Genomic DNA, 15,424 nt, shown 5'->3' with positions numbered 1-15,424 from the left:
CAGTCCCACTGAAGACCAAAGTAAGGTAACTTACTATCATACCTGCGTTATTTAGAATTGTATGTAAGTACTGTCCAGTGCAATTAGATAAGGGAAATGCATGGTAGGCATATTATTGAAAAGGAAGAGGCAAAATAAGCATATTTTCTACCTGGAAATCAAGAAAATTGAGTGAAAATTACTGGTAACAAAAGACTTTAGTTAAATGACTGGTTATAAAAAGGAGCTTGGAAGTCGTCAGTCACTTTGTCCTAACAAGTAAAAAGCAGAACAAGTTGAAAGTTGACAACTCTTCTTAGATCCTTGAGAGAATTGAGGTCACAGGACAGATGGCTGCCTTCCAAATTGGACATATGGGTAGAGCAGAACCCACAAGCAGAAAACTTCTCAGGACCAGTATGGGGTATCAAAACAGCTGTAATTGATAAATTGCTGGAGGCTCAGTGTGGACAAGTCTGACAGTTAAGAACTCCAGGGAACCCCATCACTAAGAGTTCTACATACTTCTGTGAATTTTACCTACAAAAACCCTACCAGGTTCTCACACCAAAGAGTGAGAAGAATCCCTGTTGCTCTCTGGCAGAGGGAGGGGGGCAAACAGCCAGTTTGAGATATGCTCAAAACATTCTGTCTTTCTCTCTTTTTTTAAAATTTTTATTTATTTTAGAGAGAGAGAGAGTGCAAGGGAGAGAGAGGGGCAGAGAGAGAGAGAGAGAGAGAGAGAGAGAATCTAAAGCAGGCTCTACGCTCAGTACAGAGCCTGAGGTGGCATTTCATCCCACAACCCAGGGATTATGACCTGAGGCAAACAAGAGTTGGATGCTCAATTGACTGAGCCACCCATGCGTAATGATATAATACAAAGTAAAGGACAAATTTGGAAACATATATATAATATATACAATATAACATATTATATACTTATTTATAAATTACTTATATATAAATATATTTATATATATTTATTTTTATTTATAAAATATATTAATATATATTTTATAAATAAAATATATATTTTTTATAATAAATATTATAAAAATATTTATAAAAAATAAATATATATAAATATATTTATTAGAAAATAAAATGCATAAATAAAAACATATAACTTTATTTTTATCAATTATATATTTCTTATATATAATAAAACATATATATATATAATGTGTTAAAGCTGCCTGAATGTTGCAGATTAGGGGGGAATGGGAGTCAAAGCTGATGCTCCCGGGTTTCAAACCTAGTGACAAATTTTGGTTTGCTTGTTTTCTGACGCCCGTCCTTTGTACACTTTCCTATTCCTTTCTCCTCAGCCAAAGAGGTGAATGTAGTGTTCCCTTCAGCCCTTGCTCACCCCCAGCTCCCTTCTCCTTTCTTCCTTGTGCTCTATTTTATTCTTATAGCTCCCACCATTGTTTCTTTATGGATGACTTCCACCTCTTATCTCTGGTCCTGATCTCTTTCTCAGCCTGTGATCCCTCATGTCAGTTGCTTACTGTTCACTTGCACTAGGATATTATTATGTTTTGATCGTAATCTTAGTATAGTCAGACCCCTGTTCAAGTTCAGCTGCTGTTGCAAGGTATATGTCACCTTGGAAAAGTTGCTTAACTTCTACAGGGGTCAATTACCCCATTTATAAATGGGATAGCACTACTATTTCTCTCTCGGGTATTAGAAGTACTAAATGAATAACGATCTTCTAAAAGCAGTATGTTAACTAGGCCAGTTCATGATAGTATATATATGTTCCTTGGTATGAGGTGAAGTGAGAGTAATTGAGGTAATATTTTATCTGTCTACTTACCTACTTTCTTTTTTATGTTTTATTTATTTTTTGAGAGAGAGATAGAGACAGCGTGAGCAGGGGAGGGTCAGAGAGAGAGTCACAGAATCCGAAGACAGGCTCCAGGCTCCGAGCTAGCTGTCAGCACAGAGCCCGACGCAGGGCTCGAACCCACAAACGTGAGATCATGACCAGAGCCAAAGTCGGATGCTTAACCGACTGAGCCACCCAGGCACCCCTCTACTTACCTACTTCTATTTCATTTTTGACAGATATTCTGTTATGAGCCATCTTTTATTGAAGAAAGACTATCCTGTATCATAAGAGTATATCCTCCCAACAGATCTTTATTCTGTTATAAAACGATGTTGTTAATGGATAGTAGTCATTGTGGTTATTTTAGTGTTATCAGTTATAAGAAAATAAATAGCATGCAGCCCTATGATACACCTTCCCCATCTAGTGTTGTTTACATCTTTTATTAGTTTGGTTCATTTGTTACAATTGATGAACCAGTACTGATAAATTATTATTAGTTAAATTCCCTAGCTTATGTAAGAGTTCACTCTTTGTGTTCCACATTTTGTGGGTTTTGACAAATGTATAATGATGTTTCCACCATTACTGTATCATGCGTAATAGTTTCACTGTCCTTAAACGTCTGTGCTCTACCGATTTGTCTCTCCCTCCCTTTCACTGAACCCCTGGCAACAGTCATCTGTTTACTGTCTACATTGAGTTGCCTTTTCCAGAATGTCATATAGTTGGAATTATTTAACACATCGCCAGATTGACTTATTTCACTTAATGGTGTGCCTTTAAGATTCCCCTGATTCCTCTTTTGTCTTGATAACCCATTTCTTTTTTTTTTTAAGTTTATTTATTTTAAGAGAGAGAGAGAGCACGAGTGGGGGACGGACAAAGAGAGAGGGAGAGAGAGAGAATCCCAAGCTGACCCTGCTCAGCTTAGAGCCCAGTGTGGGGTTTGATCTCACAATCCTGAGAGATCAGGACCTCAGCCATTATCAAGAGTCAGTTGCTCAATCATCTGAGCCACCCACGTGTTCTCCCTTTATTTTTAAGTGAGAGAGAGTGCGAGGAGGTGAGAGAGAGACAGAGAGAGAGAGAGAGAGAGAGAGAGAGAATCTTAAGTGGGTTCCGTGTTCAGAATGGAGCCTGATGTGGGGCTCCATCCCATGACTCTGGGATCATGACCTAAACCGAAATCAAGAGTCAGATGCTCAACCAATTGAGCCACTGAGGGGNGTTTTTTTTTTTTTTTTTTTTTTTTTTTTATTGCTGAATGATGTTCCTTTGCATAGATGTACCACAGTTTGCCTACCCGTTCATTGTATGAAAGACTTTTTGGTTGCTTCCAAGTTTTCAGAGTTATGAACAACTTGCATTTAAAATTTGATTCAAAGGGTGCCTGGGGGGCTCAGCTTGGTAAAGCATCCAACTTCAGCTCAGGTCATGATCTCGTATTTTGTGGGTTCAAGCCCCATGTTAGGCTCTGTGCTGACAGCTAAGAGCCTGGAGCCTGCTTCAGATTCTGTGACTCGCTCTCTATACCCCTCTCTTGCTCACACTCTGTCTCTCTTTCTCAAAAATAAATAAACATTAAAAAATTTTTGATTTTTTTGATAAATTTGAATTTTGATAAATTTGATTCAAGATTCAAAGTTGAAAATTTTTCTTGATATTAGGTGTATTCATTCTTAGGGCTGCTATAACAGAGCAATGCACTGAGTGTCTTAGAACACAGGAATTTATTCTTTCACAGTTTCAGAGTGTGATATTGTGGTACAATAAGAAATACATAGTTTGGTCTTCATTCTCAGCTCCTGGCTAGAGCTTCTAAAACCTTTGTAATTCATTAAGTGATAAAAGCCATAGGAGGGTCTTTTATTCTAATCCTTGATTTTGGTTTCTGCCTCTTGAAGCAGTCCCAGAGTGATAAAAGTGAAAGGAACATCTTTTGTTATAACACACCCCTTTCAGCCTTACCTGAGTTGATGTTAGCCAGGTGACTTTTGGAAAGTCTCTAAGGGCCTCATTGTCAGGGGGAACCAAACCTCACCAAAGCAACTAGAGCTTTGGAACTTTTAGCCCACTCCCTTCTCTGGGAGTGGGAGAGGGGCTGGAGGTTGATTTAATCATTGATGGCTCCATGATTGGATCAGTCACGTGTAAGTAATGAAGCCTGCAAAAAAACATCCTAACTGAAGAGGTTTAGAGAGCTTCTGGACTGGTGAATACTTGGTAAATACTTGGAGGTGTTGGGAGGGCAATGATGTACCTGCCCAGAGAGGGCATGGAAATTCCATACATCCTTTACCTTTGAGGTTCTTCCATCTGGCTGCTTCTCAGTTGTATCCTTTGTAATAAACTAGTAAATATACGTAAAATGTTTCCCTGAGTTTTGTTAGCCATTCAACTCAATTATTGAACCTAGGAAGAGTATCATGGGAACCTGATTCGTGGTTGGCTGGTAAGAAGTACAGTGACAGTCTAGGGCTTGAGGGTGATGCTTAAAGTGGGGGCAGTCTTCTGGACTGAGCCCTTAGCATGTGGGCTCTGTGCTACTTTTGGGTGTTAGTGTAATAATTGGATTGTAGGACACCCAGCTAGTGTCCACTGAGAATTGGAGAATTGTTTCCTGTGAAAAAATCCACAGTATCGGAAGTGTTGAGAGTATGGAAAAGTGTCTTTTCTTTTAGGAGATTAGAATCTGAAACCAAGGGGGAAGATTGGTTTCTTCCAAGGGTTCTAAGAGAGAATCTGTTCGTACCTCTCGCCTAGCTGCTGGTGAAGGCCAGTTTTCCTTGGTATTTTTGGCTTGTAGATCTGTCACTCCAGTCTCTGCCTCCATCTTCCCATGGCATTCTGCCTGTATCTCTGTGTCTTTTTTTTTTTTTTTTTTAAATGTTTTTTTTATTTCTAGGAGAGAGAGAGAAAGCGTGGGCAGGGAAGGGTCAGCGTGGGAGGGAGTCACAGACTGAAACAGGCTCCAGGCTCCGAGCTGGCAGTCAGCACAGAGCCCGACGCGGGGCTCGAACCCACAAACTGCGAGATCATGACCCAAGCGAAAGTCAGAAAGTCGGACGCTTAACCGACTAAGCCACCCAGGCGCCCCTCTCTGTGTCTTATAAGGACAGTAGTTATATCAAATTAGGGGCCACTCTACCTACTCCCATATATCCTCATTTTACTAATTACATCTACAGTGCCCCTGTTTCCAAATGAGGTTACATCTGCATACACTGCCAGTCAGGACTTCAACCTATCCTTATTGGGGGAGAGGAGGGCACAATTCACCTCATAGCATGAAATGATGCTTGCCAGACTGTTCCTCTTTAGATACTTACCCTTTTTTGTTGTTGTTGTTGAATCACTGATGGTGAAATAATGTTATCCAGCTCTTGGTAGTTGTGGTTTCAACTGAAAACCAAATTGTCCTTGGCAGTGTTATAATAAGAAAGGGCTTTCCTGTGCTCAAATTTGTGCTTTTAAATATGCAACCAATAAGATGTATCCAGATGCCAGTTTGTGGCTCTAGCCTGTTCAGTATTTTGTTTGTATGGTTTGTTTGCCTACTTTGTGGTTTGTCAGTCAAGTTGTATAAAAAGTAAAGTAAAATTGATGTTAAATTTTTTTACGAGAATTATCCAATGAAGAATGAATACTTCCTTCACAGTTTCAGTATATAAAGAAACTGTGGAGGATAGTTTATAACTTCTGCAGACTCATTTTTCCCTTTCAGGTGATTGTAATGTAGTATTTTGCAGATTTCCAAAATATTCTTTCCTGTTTTTCTGTCATCTGACATTCCATGTGAAAACTGACCCATAAACTTGCTCACTTCCAGATCATCATTATAGACAAGATTTCGGAATTTCCTTTATAGTAATTTCCTGATTGGAGTGAAAGGGGCAGAGAGGGAGAAAAGGGAGGTAGCTTAAAGTCACATGGAAAGTTACTGAGCAGTTTGAAAATAGTTTGATCAAGTGGGCATAGGAGAAAATGGGGAACAATAACTTCATTGGAGAAAGAGCAGAACTGAATTGATTATGTTCTGGGAATAAAAGAATTATAAATTTTAGTCTGTATGGTAGGTTTTTTTTTCACCAGTAAGATTTTAATATGATGAATAGACTTTTCTTGATAATAAGAAAATGATTAAATATTACATTGAATGGTACCAAAGAGCAGACCATCCACTCTCTTATCTGTTGATAGGAGCCAGAGCTCTTGAGGCAGGCAGGGACCTCATCTGTAGCAGGATTTATGTATTCCAGGGGATTTCTCTCCTCCGGTCATATCTGAGAGTTCTCTGACTTTTTCTGCACCAAAGACACGTCCATGTTAATGCAGAAAAACCTCATGAGTCAGTCTGGCTTGGCTGTTTTCATTCCCCAGCCCCCATTTTAGGAAGATAGACCTCTGGTGTTTTGAGCTGTCCTCTTATTTTGACCTTGACTCCTCTCTTTGCTGAATCTATATTTCTTCTTCCATTATTGACATATCTGAAATGCAGTTCTTCTCAAGTAAAAACCATCAAGTATTATTCAAATAATTGCTTGTGTTTGTTTCATAAACCTAGGGTCAAGTTTGATCATCAAGTATCGAATATTCCTCTTTATTTCTGCTACCACAGAAGAATCCAGGATTTTAATATTTTTTTGTTAGATTACTATAATTTCATCTTTATCATAGTTTTGTACATCTTCTTGACCATGCCATTTACCTTTACCAGAGACCTGCAGCGGTTTTCCTTTACATGACTGGTCAAGTTTAAAATCCTTACTCCACCCCCCCCCACCTAATATTTTATTATAAAAATTTCCAGACACAGTGTTGAGTTGCACAAGTTCTTTATACATTTTAAATATTAACCGCTTATCAGATTTGCTAATATTTTCTCCCATTCGGTAGGTTGCCTTTACATTTTGTTCCTGGTTTCCTTTGCTGTGCAGAACCTTTTTTGTTTGGTATAGTTCCACTTATTTATTTTTGTTTTTGTTGCTTCTGGTATCAGATCCAAAAAGTCATTGCCAAACCCAATGTCATGGAGCTTACCCTCTGTGTTTTCATCTAGGAGTTTTATGATTTTAGATGTTATGTTCACATCTTTAATCCATTTTGAGTTGATTTTTGTGTATGGAATAAGAGAGGGTCCAGTTTCACTCCTTTGCACATAGCTGTCCAGTTTCCTCAGCCCCATTTATTGAAGAGGATGTCCATTCCCCATTGTGTATTCTCGGGAACTTTATTGTAATTAATTGAACATATACGTGTGAGTTTATTCCTGTGCTCTGTATTCTGTTCCACTGATCTTTGGGTCTGTTTTTATGCCAGTACCATATGGTTTTAGTTACTACAACTTTGTAATATAGTTTGAAATCAAGAAGTGTGATTGATCCCTCTAGCTCTTTTCTTTTTCAAGATCACTTTGGCTGTTTGGGGTCTTTTGTGGTTCTATGTAAATTTTAGGATTTTTTTGTTCTATTTCTGTGAAAGTTGCCATTGGGATTTTGATAGAAATTGCATTGGACCTTTTATATATTTTTAAAGTTTTTATTTTTTTAATTTTTTTTTAATATTTTTATTTATTTCTAGGAGAGAGAGAGAGACAGCATGAGCAGGGGAGGGTCAGAGAGAGAGGGAGACACAGACTCTGAAGAAGGCTCCAGGCTCTGAGTTGGCAGTCAGCACAGAGCCCGATGCGGGGCTCGAACCCACGAACCGCGAGATCATGACCTAAGTGAAAGTCGGACGTTTAACCGACTAAGCCACCCAGGCGTCCCTAAAGTTTTTATTTTTAACATTTATTTTGAGAGAGAAAGCATGAGTATGTGAGGGGCAGAGAAAGAGGGAGAGGGTAGAGAATCCCAAGCAAGCTCCACACTACCAGTGCAGAACCTGAGGACACAGTGCTCAAACCCGTGAACTGTAAGATCATGACCTGAACCTAAGTTGGATGCTTACCCAGCTGAGCCACCCACACACCCTATCCTTTTATGTTTTTAATGTCACAATTTAACTCTTAAACTGTAGAAAAGGTTTTTTATTTGTTTGCAAGGGAGGCAGAGGGGCAGAGAGAGAGGGAAAGTGACAGGGCAGGACCCTATGTGGTGATTGGTCTCATAACCTGATCATGACCTGAGCCAAGAGTTAAGAGTCCAATGCTTAACTGGCTGAACTACCCAGGCACCCCATCTCTTTTTATATCATATATTCAAGAAAAAAATTATAGTGGCTACAGTTATTTTTAATGTTCCTTTCCTTTAACCTTTATAATATAGTTAAGTGTTTACATACCATCCTATCACAGAATCAGAGTTTTCTGAATCTGTTCTATTTACCATGACTAGTGAGTGTATATTTTGCTTTGTTTTCATGTTACTATTAGTATCTTTTCATTTCCACTTGAAGAAATCCTTTCATCATTTTTTAAGGCAGATCCAGTGGTAATGAACTCCCTCAGCATGTGTGCTCCTGGGAAAGTCTTTATTGCTTCTTTATTTCTGAAGGACACCTTTGCTGGATAAAGTATTCTTGGCTGGCAGTTTTTTCCTTTCAATACTCTGAATATATTATTTCATTCTCTCCTGGCTAGATTACTACTGAGAAATCTGCTGATAGCCTGATAGATGATTTCTGAATAATCAACTCCGTTCCTTTTGTAGACTGCAGTAGGTCATTGATTCAGTACTTGGGATGTTGAAGGCTCCTGTGGCTTAGATGAGAGCATCTTTGGATGAGGTTTTCCCAGTGACTCATGGATGGGCTTCGTGTTGGAGTCCAGGATGGAGAACTGTATTCCTTTAATGCCCTCTGAAATTCTTACCTGTCTCTTTCCTGAACTCCTTTCCCCCAGCATGGAGCTTTAGTTTTAAATCTTTGGGTGCCACAGAAGAGAGATGGGTTTCTTTAGCAGTGTCCCCTGCTGGAGAAGCTGGGCACTCACTGCTCTTCCTTTTTCCCCACAGGAGGGATCCCAACCTGCTGTTTTTCTCTGATCTGTGGAACCTTGTGGGGAAGGGTGATGCTGGCCAAGTTCCTCTCATCCGCTTTCATGTATCTGGACCTTTTTTTCCTTCTTCCTTCCAGTGAAGTACTGGAACTTCTCTTCCAGAGACCTGGACTTCTATAAAGGCTTTCTTATCCATGGGCTATAAAGGCTTTCTTATCCATGGGCTATAAAGGCTGTCTCATCCATGGGTATCTGCCCAAGTTAGTGTTTTCCAGGTACTACAGCCAGGTTGGAGGTTTGGAGTCAGTTCACAGGTTCCTGTGGTTTCCATAGCCTGTATCAGGTTCTGTCTGCCTATTACCTGATGCACAAGTGGGTCCTCTGGGGTCCCTTGACATATGGTGCTGGATTCCATCACTTCCATAGAGGCTTTTGTTGTTGTTGTTGTTGTTGTTCGTGGATAGATGCCAAATTTCAGATGTGAATGAGCAACAAAAATGAGGGCCATCTTATGGTGCCATGATGTTGACATCACTCTTCTTGCTGCTTCTTCTAGAATTGTAAGATGCTTACTGTTTTATTGCTAAGTCTATTACTAAGTCTTAGTAATCAAGGGTTAGAGAGATTTATGACGTGCAGTCTCAAATACTGATCCCTGTCTATTTTAGAGGAGAGGAACAAAGCACCATGTGATTAGGCCATTGTAGAAAGAGATGTAAAAACTAACCTTGATGTTGCTGTTAAGTGAATAATAAGTACTTTTTTTTTTTTTACCTTTTAATAGCACCTTGCAAATCCCTTTATGCTGCAGCTATCTCATTTCATATTCACAAACCTGTAAGGTATATATTGATATTATCTTGATAATATAAATGATGAAACTAAGATTCAGAGAAATTAATATGGTGGCGGTAACTGGATTTTGGTGAGGGGCAGGAAGGTAGTTAACATGTAAAACTGAAATCTTTACACCACACATTTCTTATCTGTAAGTTTTTATTTTGATTTCTCGTTTTCAGTTTAATCACCGCTTCAGGTAGTTTTTTTTCTTTTTTAAAAGCAGGACATGTGGGTTATATTTTTGGTGACCTGGCATATCTGAGAATAACTTCTTGTTGCCATCAAACATGTCAGAGGGGTCACAGCATTTTCTCTCAAAAATACGATAACATTTTGTTACTGTTTTTTAGAATATAGTTTTACCAGATAAATTGAAGTTGGCCTGGTCTTGTTTTTGTATGTGACTTGCCCCGCTTCTCTCTTTTGTCCTATATTCTCATAGGTTGTCTTTAATTCTTAACAGTTCAAAACATTTTGCTGTGATTCACTTAGATCTATCTCTTATTGACTTTAAAAAAAAATACAGTTTATTGTCAAGTTGGTTTCCATATAACACCCAGTGCTCATCCAACAAGTGCCCTCCTCCATGCCCATCACCCATTTCCCCCCTCCTCCACCCCCATCAGCCCTCAGTTTGTTCTCAGTATTTTAGAGTCTCTTATGGTTTGCCTCCCTACGTCTCCTTAACTATTTTTTCCCCTTCCCCTCCTCCGTGGTCCTCTGTTAAGTTTCTCCTGATCCACACATAAGTGAAAACATACGATATCTGTCCTTCTCTGCCTGATTTATTTCACTTAGCATAATACCCTTGAGTTCCATCCACATTGCTACAAATGCCAGATTTCATTCTTTCTCATTGCCATGTAGTATTCCATTCTATATATAAATCACATCTTCTCGATCCATTCATCAGTCGGTGGACACCTAGGCTCTTTCCATGTTTTGGCTATTGTTGAGACTGCTGCTATGAATACATGTGCCCCTATGCATCAGCACTCCTGTATCCCTTGGGTAAATTCCTAGCAGTGCTATTGCTGGGTCATAGGGGAATTCTATTGTAAGTTTTTGAGGAACCTCCACACTGTTTTCTAGAGCGGTCGCACCAGTTTGCGTTTCCACCAACAGTGTGAGAGGGTTCCCATTTCTCCACATCCTCACCAGCATCTAGAGTCTCCTGATTTGTTCCTTTTAGTCACTCTGACTGGCATGAGGTGGTATCTCAGTGTGGTTTTGATTTGTATTTCCCTGATGAGGAGGGGATGCTGAGCATTGTTTTCATGTGTTCTGTTGGCCATCTGGATGTCTTCTTTCTCATTAACCTTTATGTAGAACATGATAAATTATTTTGATCAACAAACTTAGAAAACCTGTATTCATTTCAGAAGCATGTTCTTCACTTGTATATTGGATTATTGCTCCTATTCTGTCTTGATTTTTTTTCCTTCAGGAAGTAGAATTCTTTTATTGGTACTTTATCAACTTGTATCTGTTTTTTCCTACAGAATCTTAGAGCAGTTTTGATGTTTGCCCTCAACATAAATGCTGTTTTCTGAACAATCAACTCAGTTCTTTATTATTCCCAACACAAATTTTGTTGCTATATTTTTAATTTTTGCAGTCATTCTTTATCTTACACATTTCTCTTAGTCTCTGTATGTCCTTATGTCTTTCTGTTTTTATTTCTTAGGGAACATGGTTGATTTCTTTTTGCGTATACCAAATAGCTTATAAATGTTTCTGCTAATGCCTAAGGGAGTACTTTTCAGAAGACTAGTTTTTTGTTGAGCCTCAGGCTGGTACTCCTTGTCCTTGTCAAATAATCCTTTTTTTTTTTTTTTTTTTTAAACTAGGCCCTGTTGTTTCTCTTCTATTTAAGGGTAGATTTGTTCATAATCCTTGTTTGCCAACAAAGGGTCTGGATTGCCCATGGCCCTGCTTTGTTCATTTGAGTTCCTTTTTATATCTTCAGCTCTAAAGTGAGTTGTTTTTGTATATCCTCTAGGGCATGCCTACTGTTACAAGTCTGTCATCTGGGGGCAGCTTTTCTGGGCAGATAATGGGATCTTGATATGCCTCTCTTCGTTGCCTTGCTCTCGGACATTCTGGTCAGAGCAAGAATGAGAGAGTCTATGACTCTCAACATGCACTGCTCATGTGGTTCCCCATCTCTCCTCTTACCTGAGAAAGCTTTACTTATGAACCTTGCACTCCCTGTACTACTGTGTGTGTTTGTGCCACAACTGCCTTCCTGTATACTCTGTTTAAAACACACATTTTCTGAGGTTTGCAGTGCTCTTCTGAGTGTAGAAATATAGGGAGAGTAAGTCATGGGAATAATACTGTAGCAGCTACAGGGATGTATACCTGTGTAGTATAGCATCTGTTGCCCAACTTTGTAATTGACATGATCTTTGTATTTCCAAGTCAGGTGGTAGATGATGGGCCAAGGATAAAGCATTTCATGTGATCTTTCACATATGTAGCATGTTTGATTTTTGTTTTTTTTGTATACTGTGGGCTAGTTATTACTTGTATCTTTCAATCCAGTTCTGTTGTTTTCATAATCAGTAGAAATTCTTGCCAGATTCCAGTTATCAGTTGTTAGTCTGAACTTTTATTATGATGATTAATAGAAAATACTTATGTCAACACTGGTATAAATGTTTTAAATGTATTAACTCATGTAATATTTTTGTGGGGTACTATGACTATTACCACTTTATAGATGGGAAAAATGAGGCATAGAGGAGTTGAACACTCTGCCCAAGAGTTCCTAGTTAGCATGTGGCATGGTCAGGATTTGAACCCAGGAAGTCTATATATTTGCATATTGCAAGTTTTTATCCTCGTTTTCTGCTTCTTCATAGGCTCATCCTTCATCTCTCCTTCCTTCTCTCTTCATTCTTTCCTTTTTTTTTTTAAGGTTTCATAAAATACTATACCAGGAACTGGATGTCATTAAAAAATATGACCTTTTATGAGTTATAGAATGTGGCATATAAAAAATTATATGTGTGTGTATATATATTTTAGTTCTTTAGGTATTGCATTAAGTTTACTTTATGAAACAGGAGTGCCTGGGTGGCTGAGTCAGTTGAGCATCCGACTTTAGCTCAGGTCATGATCTCACAGCTCATGTGTTCGAGCCCCACATCGGGCTCTGTGCCAACAGATCAGAGCCTGGACCTTGCTTCGAATTCTGTGTCTCCCTCTCTTTGTGCCCCCACCCCACTCGTGCTCTGTCTTTCTCAAAAATAAACATTTTTTTAAAAAAGGTTACTTTATGAAACAAATTGTTCAACTTTCAAAAGTATAATATTAATTTGTTTAGATTATAGGTTTATTGAACAGATTTGTTCTTTGTGGTTCCTGCATTATTGGCCTTAAACAAGCATTTTCTAATCCTCCCTAAGCACCTAACTCCCTAAGCACCTAAAGAATGATTTGATCATCAGGAAGAATAGATTCATTAGGTTAGTACTGATCAGGATGGGTACCACTAGAAATACGGCTGATTGAAATGTAGGTGGTCTGGATTGAGGTATGCTATAAGTATAAAATACACTGTAGAGTGTATTTTGAATAAAAGAATTATAAATAGAAGAATATAAATGTCTCATTACTACTTTTAAAAATATTTATTACATGCTGAAATGGCAATAATTTTTATTTGATTAAATAAAAGCTATTTAAAACTAGTTTTGCCTGTTCCCTTTTATTTAAAAAAATCTTTTATGTTTATTTTTGAGAGAGTGAGAGGGAGGGAAGGAAGGAGGGAGGGGGGAGAGAGAGAGAGAGAGAGAGAGAGAGAAAAGAGAGACAGAGACACAGAATTCAAAGGAGGCTCCAGGTTCTGGGCTGTCAGCACAGAGCCCATCGTGGGGCTCGAACTCATGAGCTGTGAGATCATGACCTGAGCAAGAGTCGGACACTTAACCAGCTGAGCCACCCAGGTGCCCCTCTTTTTACTTTTTTTATGTGACTACTAGAAAACTTAAAATTACATATATGGCCCATGTTATATTTCTGTTAGGTATTCAGAGTGTATAAGATATGGCACCTTTTCTCTCAGCGTCTGGTAGTAGGAAAGCAGATAAGCAGTTAGATCGTGTGGCATATGCCAAATAGGAGTTCATGCATAGGAGAGCCCTGAGCGAGTGTGAGGGTCTGCAGAAGGTGACCTTTAAAGTACCAGCAGTACCTTGTTTTCTCTTCCTTTTTAGTTTCTTTTGAAGACTCTATGTCTGCTTTTTGGACTGAAGGAAATAAAAGTCAAAACCTATTTAAAAAGTGTTTGGGAATCTTTTTTCTAATGATAGTGGTTCTCAGTCTAATGAAACAAGTCAAGGTTGAAGCAGAAGGCATGATTTTGCACAGAGACCACTGCTCAGCCCTCTCCCAGATGTGGCTTAGACAACCAAATAGATGCTGGTTTCATTTGCAAAGTATGGACATGGGTTAACTTGCGATCTATGGAGTTCACGGTGTCTGGGGGATGTCTGGACGGGGAGGAAGATTAGCAGTTGGTTGAATGGAACCAGTCCAAGAAAAATCCAAGCTGGCATTGTAGATAGAAGTTAGGTGAAGCCACAGATAAGATATGAGATATCAGGAAGTGAGTAAGGTGCGGTATGGACAAACCTCTGAGGAACAGGGAAGGTTCAGGAAAGGGAATTAAAGGTTATTGAAAAAGAGTGGTCAGAGAAGGAAGAGCTTAACGGGATAGTATGCTTTCAAGAAGCAGGCAAGTTGGGGTGCCTGGGTGGCTTGGTTGAGCATCTGACTATTGATCTTGGCTTAAGTCATGATCTTATGGTTCATGGGTTCGAACCGTAAGTCAGACTCTGCTCTGAAAGCACTGAGCCTGCTTGGGATTCTGTCTCTCCCATTCTCTCTGCCCCTCCCTCTCTCTTTCTTAAAAATAAATAAATAAACATTTAAAAAAGAGGCAATTTGTAGATAAGATCAATTTGTAGTTAAGAGATAAAAATAGACTGAGAAATGTTCATTATCTTTTAATAGTAATAATTATTATTATTACTACTGTTACTATCTTTAAGGTAGTTATTGGGAAGAAAGTGGGTTCCGTGGAAGGATTGGGTTAGGTAGCAAAGCTGATTACAGGATGTTGAGGAATTAATGTGAGCTAAAAAATTGGAGACAATTAAGATTATTGTTTGGTAGTGAAAGAGGTGGAGATGGGGAGGCCTGTGACAGCTAGGGGGATGTATTTATGTTTAGCATATGACAGTATGTGTGTGTTTGTGTGTGTCTTGCTTGTTTTAGAGACCCATTATACAACTGTGTTTCTGTATCTGTACATTCTTGGATTCCAGTGTAGCATCCTTTGTAAGGTAACTGTTCAATGACAGTTGCTGGTCGTGATTGTAATCTACTAATAGCTCTTTTTCAACAAGATACTTTATTGCCATCATTTTCAAATTTTCTAAACATTAAATTTACAGAAGAGCTCGATTTTATCTGAGTTTAAATGCACTAAGGCCCCTGGGTGTGGTTTACTGGAAAGAACATGGGCTTCGTAGTCCACTAAATTATGATTCAAATCTAGATTATGACTTGTTAGCCATGTGGCCTTGAAGAAGTTCATTGTCACTTTTGGCCTCTTTTCCCTCATCTGGGAAATGAGGATAATAACACCTCCACCTAAAGGGCTCTTGTGGGATTCTCTGAGAAAACACGTAAGCTGGTTTGTGTATGGTGCCTTCTACAAAGGAGGCACTCAGTAAATGCCCTGTAGAAAAGCAGCACCTTCCGCTGTTACATGTGCCAGCACCACAGTGTTTGTAATTTGATTTACAGTAATG

The 15,424-nt window shown here is 38.9% G+C and overlaps 1 protein-coding gene across 3 annotated transcripts in view; it reads left to right on the top strand.

Moving 5' to 3' along the window:
- MTMR2 (myotubularin related protein 2) overlaps positions 1-15,424 on the top strand; it is a 128,648-nt gene that overhangs the window by 51,609 nt on the left and 61,615 nt on the right. The window lies entirely within an intron of this gene.

This window comes from Crocuta crocuta, unplaced genomic scaffold (assembly GCF_008692635.1).
Source record: "Crocuta crocuta isolate KB4526 unplaced genomic scaffold, BGI_CrCroc_1.0 scaffold98, whole genome shotgun sequence".
NCBI classification, from domain to species: Eukaryota; Metazoa; Chordata; class Mammalia; order Carnivora; family Hyaenidae; genus Crocuta; species Crocuta crocuta.
This window is presented reverse-complemented; position numbering and strand designations above follow the sequence as displayed.